This window comes from Cibotium barometz, chromosome 33 (assembly GCF_041138505.1).
Source record: "Cibotium barometz isolate CiBa-2024 chromosome 33, ASM4113850v1, whole genome shotgun sequence".
Lineage (NCBI taxonomy): Eukaryota > Viridiplantae > Streptophyta > Polypodiopsida > Cyatheales > Cibotiaceae > Cibotium > Cibotium barometz.
Window position 1 is genome coordinate 43,555,364 of NC_141078.1, and position 15,695 is coordinate 43,571,058.

Sequence of the window (15,695 nt, forward strand, 5' to 3'; positions counted from 1 at the left end):
CACCTTGGCTAGAACTGTTCTAACAGCGGAGGGAATAAAAAACCACTATGATGGAAGCATATCATGTAGAATCTCCTGGATCTGCCTTCGTCACATGGAGGGTCATGGTGCTCTAGATCGAGGGCGTCTCACTGCAGGATAGATTGGGCTTGCTCACTAAGAACAACTCTGGGGTGCGGAGCCAAAGTGCGGGTATGAGAGAGAGAGAGAGAGAGAGAGAGAGAGAGAGGGAGAGGGAGAGAGAGAGTTAAATTAACGTCTACAGAAAACGCCAAGGTTCTATGAGACCATAAGTAATACAATGGTACCATGGATATCCTAAGCCACAGAAGAACTGGAAAGGAAATGCAAAAATGGAAAAAAAACCAATGTGTGTATACTCCAAAGAAGAGATGATGATCCTATGATCCCTTCTCAACCAGTACCAGCCTCAAGGCAGAAAGAGGGTCAGGCCTCAGTGATGGGAGCAAGTCATGTCGGCAGAGAACCTCCCAGATCTCTATGTATGGTGGAGGGTCCTGATGCTCTAAGTCGGGGGCATCTTCCTAGAATGGATCAAGCTCTTGTGCTAAGAACTCCTCTAGCGCACGGATACGGATCATGGGTATGAGTCATAGTAACAGGGGACAGAAGGGACGGACTGTTGGAACGGAGGGACACCGAGTCCGGACGGTTCAGCAACGGGGACGGCAGGGGACAGTCGGACATCCCCCTGGAGGCGTCCCTCACAAGGGACGAGGAAGGGGATGGCAGCAGGAATGGGGACGGCTGTGGGAGATGGCAGGGAGCCACTGCGCACAGTCCGACTGGTTTTTTTTGCCCGTTTCTAGTCGTTTGCGGGGCCGTTTCTAGCCGTTTGGGGAGGCCTTGAGCCTTTGAGGCTTGGGCCTTGAGGCTTGGCCCTTGAGGCTTGGTCCTTGGGCCCTTGCCTCTCTTGCCTTGAGCCTTGGCCTTTAGGCTTGAGCCTTGGGGCCTTGGGCCTTGAGGCTTGGCCCTTGCCTCTCTCTGCTCATCTCTTTAATAGGGCACTAGTGGAGGGCCTACCAGCTGAATGGACTATGCACACCATCGTGCCTCTCCACAAAGCGGGAGACATGCTAGACCCTAGCAACTACAGGACTATCATAATTGGTCATACATTGGCCAAACTTTATGACGCAACGCTCGAGGCAAAGTTGAGCTCATATGCAAAGGAGGAGGGACTGCGAGCACCAGGGCAGGCTGGATTCCGACGAGCTTTCTCCACTATTGACCATATATTCACTCTTAGATGTTTCATTGATCAGGCTAGAGCGCGGGAGAGGAGATTATACTACTGCTTTGTGGATTTCCGCAAAGCATTTGACACGGTACCACGGGAGAGACTCTTCCAGTGCCTCCAGTCATTGGGGATCCCATCAGAGATGGTCTGGGGCATCTATGCTTTATATGAGCAGGTCATCGGGCGCATACGATGTCCCGGGGGGCTATCTGATGTTATTGCTAGCACCATAGGTGTGAAGCAAGGATGGCCACTCTCTCCTACACTATTTGGGCTATACATTGATGAGGTGGCTGACTTCATTGTTCACAGTGGTGGGGACGGGGTAGACATCTCAGGTACCACAGTCCACATTATGCTATATGCAGATGATATCATTTTGGTCTCTGAGTCGCAGATGGGACTACAACATCATCTCCATGCACTCGATGACTTCTACACACAGAGGGGACTTACAGTGACCCTTGGGAAAACCAAGGTCATGATTTCCACACCTCAGGGCCGGTTAGACGACAGGCCATCTTCAAACTAGTAGGAGGACAGGTAGAGGTGGTAGACTCATATGTGTACTTGGGGATTACATTCGCGACTCCGCCAGGAAGATTTACTATGGCACAGGCAGTCAGGGATAGACTCACACGAGGGTATGCAGCTCTGGCCATGTCACTAGGCACATTTCTAGGAGCCCCGCACGAAGGGGTGGTTGTTTGACGCACCAGTCAACCCTGCTTTGATGTATGCTACAACAGTATGGGCATCTGGGCTCGCCACCTCCACATGGTCTCAGATAGAGAGGCCTCAGATTCTCATGCTCTCATGGATGATCCGCAGCAAACCCTCCGTCCCACATGACATTTTCCGAGCGGAGTTTGTTGCACCTCCTATGCTAGTAGAGGCCCTCTTCTAGACGATTTGTTTCATACAAAGGATCAGAGATATGCCATCATATTGACTCTCACATAGAGCTTTTGAGGCGTCCAGGCAGCTCACAGAGAGTGGAGATAGAAGATCATGGTATTCACAGATGATACAGTGGCTCACTCAGCATGGTCTCCACATAGATCACCTGCCACCTTTCTAGTATGATATACATGCACCACACATCCAGCTCTCTCACAGTGAGAGGAACAAAGTCCTTCGGCAGGATTTATGGCAGCGATACACCCATGAGACTTGGATTACACCTAGTCAGCCTCTACCGCCAAAGATGCTATACTACAAAGATCAGTTTATGCGTATCTCAGCGGATGGATTCGTTCAGCGACCCGGATATATGGATGTGTACATGCCTCACAGTGCCCAAGTGGCGATTGGCCAACTCAGACTGTCATCACACCAGCTTGAGATTGAGGCAGGTAGGGCAGCACGGATCCCCAGAGCAGAGAGGATATGCAGACTATGCCAGGAGGAGGTTGAGAGTGAGGAGCATTATGTATGCAGATGCAGAGCATATAGTGTCATTAGAGAGAGATACACCACCATCATCAGTGGACATCCCTCACTCCACCAGTTCTTGCTAGAGAGCGCCACAGAGAGACACTGCTACAGACTCATACCACAAGGTGGTGTGGGCGATAGCTCCAGCTCACTGATTTCTTCCAGAGATCTATCCCAGTGCCTACCATGACACAAGAGGGGGTTACATTTCAGCGCGCTGCGGACCTCCGAGCCAGACGGAGGCCGAGAGCACCAGGCTACTAAACTCCCAAACTACATCAGAGGGAGATCACAGAGATACGGGCTCGACATCAGCGCACCATATCCAGGAGCACCTAGCTCACTTACACTCACACCCGGAGATCATGCTCCGAGGTATTTTTGCCTCGCCATCGCCTATGTATCACATATTACACCCCCATTATGGTATTGGTTGGAGCTAGACAGATCTGCATTGCATTCTTGTATACCCTACGCATATAGGTTGCATACTAAGCCTCTAGCAGTAGTGCTCCATCCATCACACCCCCCCACTAGCTCAGCACTTTCATAGTTTCTTTCATGTTCATTTTGTCCTTTTTTTTCTGGACATCCAGAGGACATTGATAGTTGTACATTGATTTGTCTCATAGGTCGAGTTCGGCCTCTAGTAGACGTTAATACAGCTTTCTTTCTTTCTGTCTTTCTCTCTTGCCCTTGCCTCTCTCTAGGCTACAAGCACACACACCCCTTCAAGTTTTCAAAGTTCAAGCAACTCTCTCTCTCAACTTTCAAGCCTCAAGCCTCAAGCTATACTCTATGAGTGTATCTACTCTCTCTAGTCTCTCTCCCTCAAGCTTCTTCTAACTTAATAACTTCCAAGCCTCTCACACAAGGCCCTGTTGGGGTAAAGGCGTTATGCCCACCCTTATAGTGTGTACAAGCCCATAAGTTATAGTACATAGTACACTTAGTACTTTTAATGTACTAAGTGCACTATGTGTACTAGTGCAATATACATGTGTGATAGGGGAGTCACACACTCATGCTTTTCATGAGTTGACTTATCCCCACAACTCACTCTCTCTCTCTCCCTTGCTTCTCTGTGTATGTCTCCCATGAATGAACTCTAAACCCTAATTCAGGTTTCTCCCCATCAACTGGTATCAGAGCCTGGCTACTGTGACCTTGATACAAGCTGCTCACACTAAAGGGCTTTGCTGCGAGTGTTGATGCCCTGCAGGCCTTGCTGCGAGTGTTGAACCAGTTGGCGAAGGCAGCAGCCCTAGGCGACCTGTAGCGTGGCTGAGGCAGCACACGTCCATACTCAGGCGCACAGCAACTGGCTGAGGACCAGAACCATAGCCACGCGTCATCGCTTGCAGCAAGTCGCCTAGCTGGCGCAGCCAATTAAACTCGTAGCGCGTAAGTGCGCTAGGCGAGCGAAGCGCTACCAGGCGGGCGTTGCATCACAACGCAGGTGACAAGCGCATTTGATCGGCTGGTCCACAAAGCGGGCGAAGGCAGTCGAGCGTGGAATGAACCACTGAAGGTAGCGAGCGAAGGCACGCAGGCGAAGGCTAGTAGCAACCGTCGATCGTGGAGGCAGCAGCCGTAGGCTGGGCGTCGAAGGCTACTAAGCGTATGAACGTGTGCGCTAGGCGAAGGAGACAGCGAAGGCGTAAATCAGGAGGCAACGTTTCTCCACTGCGCTCCAAGGATGGTGCGAACCTACACTTTTGCTGCCATGGTAGGGGTTGCTTACTTCGCCGTTTCCTTGCTACACCGTGTTTTCGAATGTATGTCTGATCGCAAGGAGAAGAAGTAGCGAAGCTGGTATCTCTTGAAGCCCTTCAGCAGAGGTGAAACCAGCCGTCCTCCCTACCTGCACAGCTGCAGGATACGATCAGCATGTGACATCTCTGCAGCAGCATCACCACCCTCTTTTCCTGCAACAGCCTGCAAATCGAACAGAAATCAGAAATCAGAGGTATTTTCTTCAATTTTTTTTTGGGATTTGCAATTGAGCAAGTACAATCAACAATTGAGCAGATACAGGTGCCCAATTGCTCAATTTTTGAGCAAAATTGGCAAAATTGGGTGACATTGGTCACAATCAGGCTAAATTCGCAGGAAATTGGTCAAATCAGGATCAATTTGCAGGAAATTGGATGTCGAAATTTGGGACTTTTGATGTAATTGTGCAATTAAGCACTCATACATGCTGTATGATGTAAAAAATCGCACATTTGGGCAAAATTGCAGCAAATTGCAGTGCAAATCAAGGGGCTTTTGTGCCGATTTGGTTGATTTGCATGCAGGCAATCGCATTTGATGCTGTGAATAATGTGCTGATGCCTTACAAGCACTCAATGTGCCTGTAAATCAAGGGGCTTTCATGTATTTGATGTATATGTGGCCAGGGGGAAGCATCGTGAACACTCTGGATGCCTTCATGTGCGCCAATGTACCATGCATGATCAGAAATTGATCTCAAATCAAGGGGCTTTTCAAGTTTGTATGCTTGTTGAGCTTGGCAAAGCAGCAGGCAAGACATTTATGCCTTGAATCCTCAAAAATCAGCTTGCAGTCAAGGGGCTTTTGCCCAATTTCTGTTCGGAACTGTTGTATGCAGTGTACAGGACTGTAAAAGTCTGATTTTCACTCATTTGGACAGCCAGGAGAGCATTTATTGCTATTGTACCTGCTGGTACAGATTTTGCACAGCTTTGTGCATGTTTTGGCATGGCTGTACACTGTTTTGAGTGATCAAAAGGTTCAAATTCAGCTGCTGAAATTGCCGATACAGGTTTGGTACATCATTGGTGAGCACTTGGTACTGCTGTACAGTACTTTGGAGAGGCAAAAGAGCACATTTAAGGTGCTGTCCAAAATCTGCAGCAACCAGATTTTGGTGTTTTCATCACAAAAAGTGGGAGAAAAGTTGCATTCTTGCTTCCGCAGTGGGAGATAAAGCTTGGGAGAACATTTGTGAGCACTTTGTGTGCTTTGGGTGCAGTGTTTGCACATTTTGGGTGCAGTGTTTGCACATTTGCAGGGAGTCAGGCATTAAAGGTTGCATTTTGCTATGGCAACCACAGGTGAGAGCTCTTCATTGCTTCACATCAAGAAGCTTGAAGGCTCGCATAATTATGATATTTGGCAAACCCAGTGCTACAATGTGTTGCTCCAGAAAAAGCAGCATAAGCCTATCAAAGAAAGGGGTGTGATGCCCGCTTCTCTTACAGCTGAAGAGTGGGAAGATATGGATGAGCTGGCAAGATCTACTATCATGTTGTCTGTGTCAGACTCATTACTTTTCAGCATTCGTGAAGAGAAGACAGCTTGGGGAATGTGGCAGAGATTGCAGGACTTGTATGCCCAACAAACTGCCTCAAGCAAAGTGTATTGGTTGAAGAAACTCATAGGTCTTCAGATGAAGGAAGGGGCATCTATGACAGCCCATTTAAATGAGTTTAATGGCATTGTCAGCCAGGTCATTAATCAAAAGTTGGCAATGGACGATGAGTTCAAAGCCACTTTTTTGTTATGCACTTTGCCAGAGAGTTGGGACACATTCAGGACAGCCACTAGCAATTCGAATGCTATGCTGTCATATGCAGATGTTGAGGGTGCTCTTCTTCAAGAAGAGATGAACAGGAAAAACAACTCTGTTGGAAAGTCAAATGCAATGAATGCACGTGGGAGATCCCAGCAAAGGGGTAAAAGCCAAGAAAGGGGAAGGAGCAAGTCTCGCTCCAAAAAGGATTTGGAATGCCATTATTGTGGCAAGAAGGGACACATCAAAAAGCAATGCTATAAATGGAAAAATGATCAAAAGGAAAAGGGAAAAGGCAAAGACAAAGAGAAGGATGAAGCCAAAGATGTAAAGCCAAAGGGCAAAAGTGGAGTCAAGATCGAAGAAATCAACGTGTCACATGCAGGTGGCAGTGAGGATGAGGTCCTCTTTACGTCTTCACTTGATGCCCATTCACTTCTTACAGGTGGTCATGGTATGCACTCATGGATCATTGATTCAGGTGCCTCCTTTCATGTCACAGGTTGCAGAGACTTGTTTGTCAGATACACTACTGGCAATGAAGGAGTGGTTTATTTGGGTGATAACCATGCATGCAAAATTCTTGGCAGAGGTGATGTGAGGCTTGTATTTTCAGATGGCTCACAGCTTATGCTCCATGATGTCAGGCATGTGCCTGAGATCAAGAAGAATCTGCTTTCTACTGGACAGCTTGATGATGCTGATTATGTTACCACATTTGGTAGTGGAAAGTGGAAAATTAGCAAGGGCTCACTGGTTGTTGCCAGAAACTCTAAGGTGGACACTCTTTATTTCATGCATGCAGGTGTTTGTCACCATGCTAATGTAAATGCAACCGAGCTGCCGGAAATTTCTATGTGGCATAGCCGGTTGGGACACATGAGTGTCAAGGGAATGGAGCAATTGTCTCGTTTGGGTTACTTGCCTTCTCTAAAGTTTTCAAGTTTTCAGTTTTGTGAGCATTGTATATATGGTAGGCAACTACAGTGCCCCCACAAGAAAGCTCTTGGACAGAAAGATGCTCAGTTAGAGCTTGTGCATACAGATGTATGTGAGATGCCTCAGCTTTCTTTGGGAGGGGCAAAATATTTTGTGTCTTTTATAGATGATGCCACACGCAAGGTGTGGGTCTATCCTCTTCGATTGAAGAGTGATACATTCTCAGTGTTTCAGAAGTTTGTTGCTCTTGTTGAGAATCAAACTGGCAAAACACTGAAGGCTTTGCGTTCCGACAATGGTGGAGAGTATACGTCCAAACAGTTTCAGGACTTTTGTGATGCTAAAGGCATCAAGAGGGAGCTCTCTACTCCTTATGATCCTCCACAAAACGGGACAGCAGAGAGGATGAACAGGACCATACAGGAGAAGGTCCGTTCTATGTTGTCACATGCTGCATTACCTCATGGTTTTTGGGCTGAAGCTGTTATGACAGCCGTTCACCTTATAAACAGGTCACCTAACACGAGGCTTGGTGGGAAAGTGCCAGAAGAAGTATGGACAGGGAAGCCTCCGTCATACAAGCACTTGAGAGTGTTTGGTTGCGTTGCGTACGTGCACATACGCAGGGAAATGCGCACCAAACTTGATCCCAAGTCTCACAAATGCATATTCCTAGGATATGGTGACAGAGGTGAAATGGGGTATAGACTTTGGGATCCCATGAATAGAAAGATCATACGCAGCAATGATGTCATTTTTGATGAAACATGCATGTATAAGGAGCCTGCAAGGCAACAGGAGCCTGGCAGAGTCATCTTTGATGATGATGGACATCATGGACAACAACAAAGGGCTGTAAATCAGCCATTACAGCAGGAAAACCAGCCCTTAAATGGTGCTGAAAATGGTCCAAATGGACAGCCAGAGATGGCAGAAGATATCCCTATGGATATACCACAGTTGGAGGAGATACCGGGCATGATTTTTCAGCCTTATGGCATGGAACAGGAGCCACCAATGGGTGATATGCAGGCTGGACAGCAACCTGCAAATGATGGTCATTGGGTACGGAGGTCCACAAGACCCTCCAGAGCCCCTGACAGGTTTGTTCCAGGGGTTGACTATCTGATGCTTACTGACTGTGGGGAGCCCTCATGTTATAAAGAGGCTTTACAGAGGGCAGACAAAGCTCTATGGGAGCGTGCCATGAAGTCAGAGATGGATTCTCTGCATAAAAATGGAACTTGGAAGTTGGTGCCTTTGCCTGCAGGCAAGAAGGTTTTGCCATGCAAGTGGGTTTACAGGCTCAAAGTTGCACCAGATGCAAAGCCAAGATACAAAGCCAGGTTAGTGGCTAAGGGCTTTAAGCAGGAATATGGTGTGGACTTTGATGAGATCTTCTCTCCAGTGGTCAAAATGACCACACTTAGAGCTGTGTTGGCTTTGGTTGCGCATGATGATCTGGACTTGATTCAGATGGATGTGAAGACTGCTTTTCTTCACGGTGATCTCCATGAGGAGATATATATGCAGCAGCCAGAGGGTTATGCAGTGAGTGGAAAGGAGAAGCTTGTATGCAAGCTGAAAAAGAGTCTTTATGGGCTCAAACAGGCACCAAGAGAATGGTATCATAAATTTGATACATTCATGAAATCACAGAAATTCAGGAGAACTGACATAGATCACTGCTTGTACACCAAGAAAGCTTTGGATGGCAGTCTCTTGATTCTCATTTTGTATGTTGATGATATGTTGATTGCCGGGAAATCTCGTAAAGAGATGGATGCATTGAAAAAGAGGCTGCATGAAACCTTTGATATGAAGGATTTGGGTGATGCAAATCACATCTTGGGTATGCGGATACTTCGGGACAGAAATCAGCATGTGTTGTATTTGTCTCAGAAGGAATACATTGGCAAAGTCTTGCAGAGGTTCAATATGGACGGGGGGAAGAAAGCTAGTACTCCTTTGCCTCCATATGTGAAACTCAGTGCTATGGACAGCCCACAGTCAGATACAGACAGGGCTGATATGGCCAAGATTCCGTATGCTTCAGCTTGTGGCAGTCTCATGTATGCCATGGTTGCTACTAGGCCGGACATTGCATTTGCAGTGGGAGTGGTTTCTAGATACATGGCCAACCCTGGCAAGAAGCATTGGGAAGCAGTGAAAGGTGTCATGAGATACCTGAAGGGCACACAGGATTTGTGCATTTGCTTTGGCAAACAGGATGCATTAGTGCATGGTTACACGGATTCGGATTATGCCGGTCATCCAGATAACCGGAAGTCTACTACCGGTTATGTATTTACATTCACAGGAGGTGCTGTGTCATGGATATCCAGGATGCAGAAGTGCACTGCCTTATCTACTACAGAGGCCGAGTATATTGCAGCCACAGAGGCTTGCAAGGAGGCATTATGGCTATCTCGGTTAGTGGTTGATTTGGGCTATACAGGGGATATTCCATTGTTGCATTGTGATAGTCAGAGTGCCATCCAGTTGGCAAAGAACCCTGTCTTTCATGCAAAGACGAAGCATGTGGATGTGAAGTATCACTTCATCAGAGAGGTGATAGAGAACAAGCAAATTCAGCTTGTTAAGATTCATACGGATGACAACCCGGCTAATCTGTTGACGAAGAGTTTGCCTCCGGAGCGGTTTGCTCATTGCAGACACTTGATGGGCATTGGATGAGGCCATTTTCAGCCTTGATATGGCCTTGTATATTATCATGTACATGCTGATTTTTTTTTTTCCTTTACTTAAGGGCACTTTGCCTTTAAGTGGGAGGTTGTTGGGGTAAAGGCGTTATGCCCACCCTTATAGTGTGTACAAGCCCATAAGTTATAGTACATAGTACACTTAGTACTTTTAATGTACTAAGTGCACTATGTGTACTAGTGCAATATACATGTGTGATAGGGGAGTCACACACTCATGCTTTTCATGAGTTGACTTATCCCCACAACTCACTCTCTCTCTCTCCCTTGCTTCTCTGTGTATGTCTCCCATGAATGAACTCTAAACCCTAATTCAGGTTTCTCCCCATCAGGCCCTACTCTCTACTATCTAGACTCTCTCTCTCTCTCTCTCTCTCTCTCTCTCTCTCTCTCAAGCATCTTGAGTCTTCCAACTTCCAAGCCTCTAGGCCTCTCTCTCTCTCTCTCTCTCTCTCTCTCTCTCCCTCTCCCTTTCTCATTGCTCAAGGCTCAAGCCATCTTCAACCATGGCATCCTCCTCACGTTCCGGGGCTTCCCGTAGAAGGACAACCATTTTAGTGTAAATTTGTGCTCATTTTGATGTACTTCCAAAGTAGAATAAGTGTAGTAGAAAAATGAAACCGGCCTTCAGAAATCTGACGGGCGGTGAAACAAACACTCGCACACAAAACACTTCAACACCCATGGGGACTTGGAAAAGGAAAACAAACAGGGGAGCTAGAATGCTCCTGCAAATAGTACAAGGACACCAATTGGCCCCAAAACGCAATGGCGCCCCTTGCGGTATTTCTTTACTTGATCAAATATGAGTAAAAAGTACAATTTGTTGAATCCTTTACCAATAGGATCCCTTTCAGCTTTTCACCCAAGACTTTTCCCAATAAAAACTCTCCTTACTACAGCAAGGCATTCCATAGGGAAGGCACACATGTACAACACCTCCCTGCTTGAAAAGGTCTTCTCCATCTCTACCATGGATCCCTCAAACCCTTTCCCAAACAGCAGCAGGGCTATACCAAACCATATGTCCTTGCTATAGTCACAGCCTGCGTGTAACCTTGAGAAAACGAGAACCTGTTCACATGAATCCAGAGACATGCTTTCCACACGAAACCAAAGACCTGTATCCGATAAACCATAGACCTGTATCTATAAACCACAGTCCTGTATCCTCGATACCAAAGTCCTATTTCTTCTCGAACGACCAATGTCATGTTTCCATGACAGATATATCATCCAAGCACGGTTGCCAAAACCTAGAGAAAGAAAGATAGAGGACGTGTCAAGCAATCCCTGAATACACATAGGTCCAAGACGAAGAGCAACACACATCTCTTCCAAGAATATCATCCTGTGCATCTTAACTTGATCCTCTCTATCCAAATCTCGTAAACAAGGCTTGCAATCCACGATGAGAGAGAGAGAGAGAGAGAGAGAGAGAGAGAAAGCCTATCTCTATTCTCCTGTATCAAAAAGGTTTGGGGAAAAAGGCCACCACCACCGGCCCCCCCCCCCATGGTTTGTAAACAACATCACCGTCGTATAACAGCAACAGGAACTTCAACAGCAGTCCTCTGTGACCGTACAGTCCATACACAGCCACAACAACTGAGAACAGCCTCATCTCTTCCAGCAACCCACACGCATGTGTGAGCGCCCACCGGCACACACACACACATGCGAGCGTGCGCCCATTTTCCGTAGCAGCCTCCTGCGACTCTATACGCCACTTGTGCGTTTCTCATCCTGCAGGTGTACGCGAATCTGCTCAGCCCACGTCCATCAAGTTGCGCCTGAATGTGACTCCTGCAGCCCAGCGCACACTGCCGAAGGTTGCACACCTGACACCCGCTGGCCACTTCCACAAACGCAGCCCGCCGCCTAGTTGCTTCCATACATGCAGCCCGCCTGGCGCCCATCCCCTGCACCAAACCTGTGAGCATCGCCCAGCCTGCATCAGCGCCACCATCTGTGGTCATTGCCCCATCCACCACCTGCAGCAACGCAGCCATAGCCAAAGGAAAACGACGATCCCTGTTCTCTCTCTGTCCAGTGCTGCCCGCAATGAGGTTCTTCGTGTAGTTTGTGCTCTATGGCGACCAACCATGCGCCCGCATACACCACACGACACCTTCTCCCCTGGACTCCGCCACCCTTCGCTTAAATAACTAGGATGTGATTCGCTTTCTCCAAAACGCCAAAAGTGATTAGCAAAAACGTATCATTCAAATAATAATTATTTTTAAGCCTTCCAAGGTTATTAAACCTTATAACTTTAAAATCCCTTTTGTCCCCTTTCACACTTGGGCTGGCCACCATATGAGTTTTCCTTTTCATATCCAAATTGATGCCGTTCCCACTGTCCATCCCGTGCCCGTGCCCACTTGCTTGTTGTCCAGAGGGAAAAACACAGGGTCGTAACAAAAAACTTTAAAAAAAAGTATTTTTTGAGTGCCGTTCCCTCCCCCTTCCCCGTTCCCTACTTATGGCCGTCCCCCGTCCCGTTCCGTCCCGTCCCCGTCCCCCGTCCCTTGTGATTATGGTATGAGTGGTGGGCTTCAATGTCGGAGCACAGGCATTGGTATGGGTGGTGGACTGTGATGTGGATGTGTGCACCACAAAGAAACCCGTGATGGCTCTCTAGGAGGTGTCCTGTCGAGGTTGGGCATGTCTTTGAGCATGTTGCCTCAAAGCTACATCCGCGTCGTATGAGCTCCATCAAGCATATGCCTTGGCATCTCTGATGCTCATACTGTATCACCCGTGGAGTGGCCAAAATCCCTCTCAAAAGAGGCAACGGAGTCTCCCAAGTATCCGCAGTAAGCCGGGTGGCTATAGATATAATGCGCATCATCCTCTACGGTTCCCATGGTGCATACTATGCATATCCTCTCCTCTTGTGGGATATCCTCGGCTTGCTAGTCTCTACTATGAGGCAGCGGGATGATACCCTGAGCTGGAGAATCACAATACGCATAGCATGTGACATGTGTATTCATATGTATCCCAGGATCTCAATGGATCCATCCTCCTAAGGTCTCAAGAAGTGATCTTTGTAGAACTCAAACTCCTTACCAATCTCTGACAGTGACGCCCATATCTGATGTATGTGTAGTCCAAGTAGATGAAACCGGATGATCCAGTTGATATGTGAGAGAGCTAGGGGGAAACTAGGTTGTACTAGGAAGACGATCAATCTGTATGCCATGTGCATGAAACCACTCAACTTCCTCTGGATACCATGCTTGTGTCCGTAATGGTGGTGGAAATGTCAACGAGGAGGGGGGTTTGCGTCTTCTTTCTTTCGTCTTCCTATAAAGAACTAATGATTCCCTCCAAGGTAGGATTAGGAATGTTCTTCAAGGTGTGTGTGTGCATTCCTGCAACCCTGTCTCCAAAAATGATAAATATAATACATAAGATAATTTTTTGTATATTTTATACAAAGAAAGATTAGATTTTATGTACCTCCCAACATGGTAATAGTAGATAAAATCCACTTAGTCTTTTCCAACCATTCTACTAGAATCTTTTTGTTTCACATGCTTTGGATTTGCAATTTGCAAGCCTTCGCAATTTCTCTCTTTCTAAACAAGCCTCACATCTAATGGTGTTGCATACAAAGTGAAAGAAGCTTGTTGTCATTTACATGATTTTTTTTCATACAAAGGTACAGGAAGCATGTTATCTGTGTAATCATTAAATGCCTTTTTTTATCTTTTAAAAATTTAGTTGTAGATCGAGCTTAGCCCCACCAAAAGGGCCCAACAAAGCATTGCTAGGCCCCCACTAAGGGAGCCTAAGCTCCATTTAGAAGCTTGCCCTATTTAGGGCGACATTACGTTTAGGAGGTTTCAGTTGAGTAGGTTTATGCATAGCCCAGGCTCCAAGGCTGTCAAGCAGGTTTTCTCCTACTTACAGTGCACTCAACACCTCAGATTGTTCTATCCTGGAGGAGTGATCCACAGCTTCAAGCCTTTACAGATTCGGATTGGGCTGGATGTTACAACACGCGAATGTCCACTAGTGGCTTTTGCTTTCGTCTTGTTGATTCATTTATATCTTGGCTCACCAAGAAGCCAACAGTGGCCACTTCCAACTGAGAAGCTAAGTACAGGGCAGCTTTTATAGCTACAGTTGAGTGTGTATGACTTAGAAGCCTTATGGCTTATTTGGGTGTTGGACAATCGTCCTCCACTTCCAGCTGTGAAGCTGAGTATAGGGCAGCTTTTATAGCTACAGTTGAGTGTGTCTAACTTAGATGCCTTATGGCTGATATGGGTGTTGGATAGTCATCCTCCACTACCATTTTCACTGATAGTCAAAGCACATTGGTAGTTGTGAAAAACCCAATGTTTCATGCTCGCCCTAAGCACACTGAGGTGCATTATTACTATGTCAAGACAAGACTCTCAACAGAAGAGATCAGCTTGGTATATGTGCCTACACACAATAACCCTTTTGAGGATTGATCTGCCTATCCCTATACATACTCAAATCATCACTCCAGGGGGGTTTGTTGGCATCTATGTCATACGCAGTGGTGTGTGAATACCGTAGGATAGCTAGGACACTTTTTACTCTCCTTAGGAGGGTTTTTTTTCCCATGCACAGGAAGCCATTAGTGAGTTGAAATGCAAGCAAAGTGATGAGCTATGGTGGATCAAATGCAAGGATCAACATCATTAGCATGTAATTAAGATGATGATTAAGACGAGATTAGTGAGCAATTAGGCTAATAGGATATTGTAGGCATGGATACTCAAAAACCAGTAATTTCTCATTAGGCCAATGCCTCAATTTATAGGTTGTACATCCACAAGATGCCACGCATCTAATCCCACTGATTTCTCCTTGATTTGTGCCACCTCCCCTATATCTGGGGACACCTTTTCCTAGAATCTTTCCACACCCCTATATTCACTCATGCTACCCTTGATTCTCTCATCAATAGATACCTCACCTTTTCACTACTACCCACTTAATTACAGGCTCCCTTTTACAGTCTCTTGCTAAGGGCTTGTTCCCGCAAACACCCATTCACTTGCATATTTCAACACCTCCCCTCAAGTGAATCACTCTAGCACACCTAGACCCTATACCAAGTTTCCCTCTTACTTGGTAGCCCGCGACCAGTGTCTCAAGTCCCTAACTCATAGTCCTTGACACTCTCTCTCTATGTGTCCAAGGCTACTACAAGTGTCCATGATCTTGACTAGAGTGCTCACACATACATCTACCACATGGCCTACATCATCGGTAGCTCAGAGGTGGTTTTACTCTATTGGGGCAGGTTACACTGGGTTGTGGGGTTTCTCTCTCTTTCTCTCTCGGAACAGATGTCCTGACTCCTCTTCCTTAGGAGTCTTCATGAAGTTTGCCGATGTCGATCCCTCTTCATTTGGTTTGCTGTAGCAGTCTCTAGCCAAGTGTCCTGGCTTTCCACAATAGTGGCAAGTGAAGGTCCTTCCTCCTCCCCTACCTCTTCCTCGTCCTCGTCCTCATGAGAGTCCTCCTCGAGTGTAGAATGCTTTCTCCTCTTTGTTCTTCCACTCATTCTCTCCATTCTCCACTGGACATTCATCTCTTTCCTCAACTAAATTCCACAGATCAAAAACCGTCTTCACCAGCTTGTAAAGCATGCTTGAACACCCCTGGGGCTGAGAGGAATTAGACCAATTTGAAGCGAGCTAGTCCTATGAAGCTGTTTCTCCAAATCTGTTGGCGCCTAATAAACACGCTGCTGCCACTGACTTGCGCTGAAAAACGCCGATTCCTTCCGGCTACGTGGAGAGCC

General features: G+C 46.8%; 1 protein-coding gene across 1 annotated transcript in view; it reads right to left on the reverse strand.

Moving 5' to 3' along the window:
* LOC147619608 (putative serine/threonine protein kinase IREH1) overlaps positions 1-15,695 on the reverse strand; it is a 119,438-nt gene that overhangs the window by 12,515 nt on the left and 91,228 nt on the right. The window lies entirely within an intron of this gene.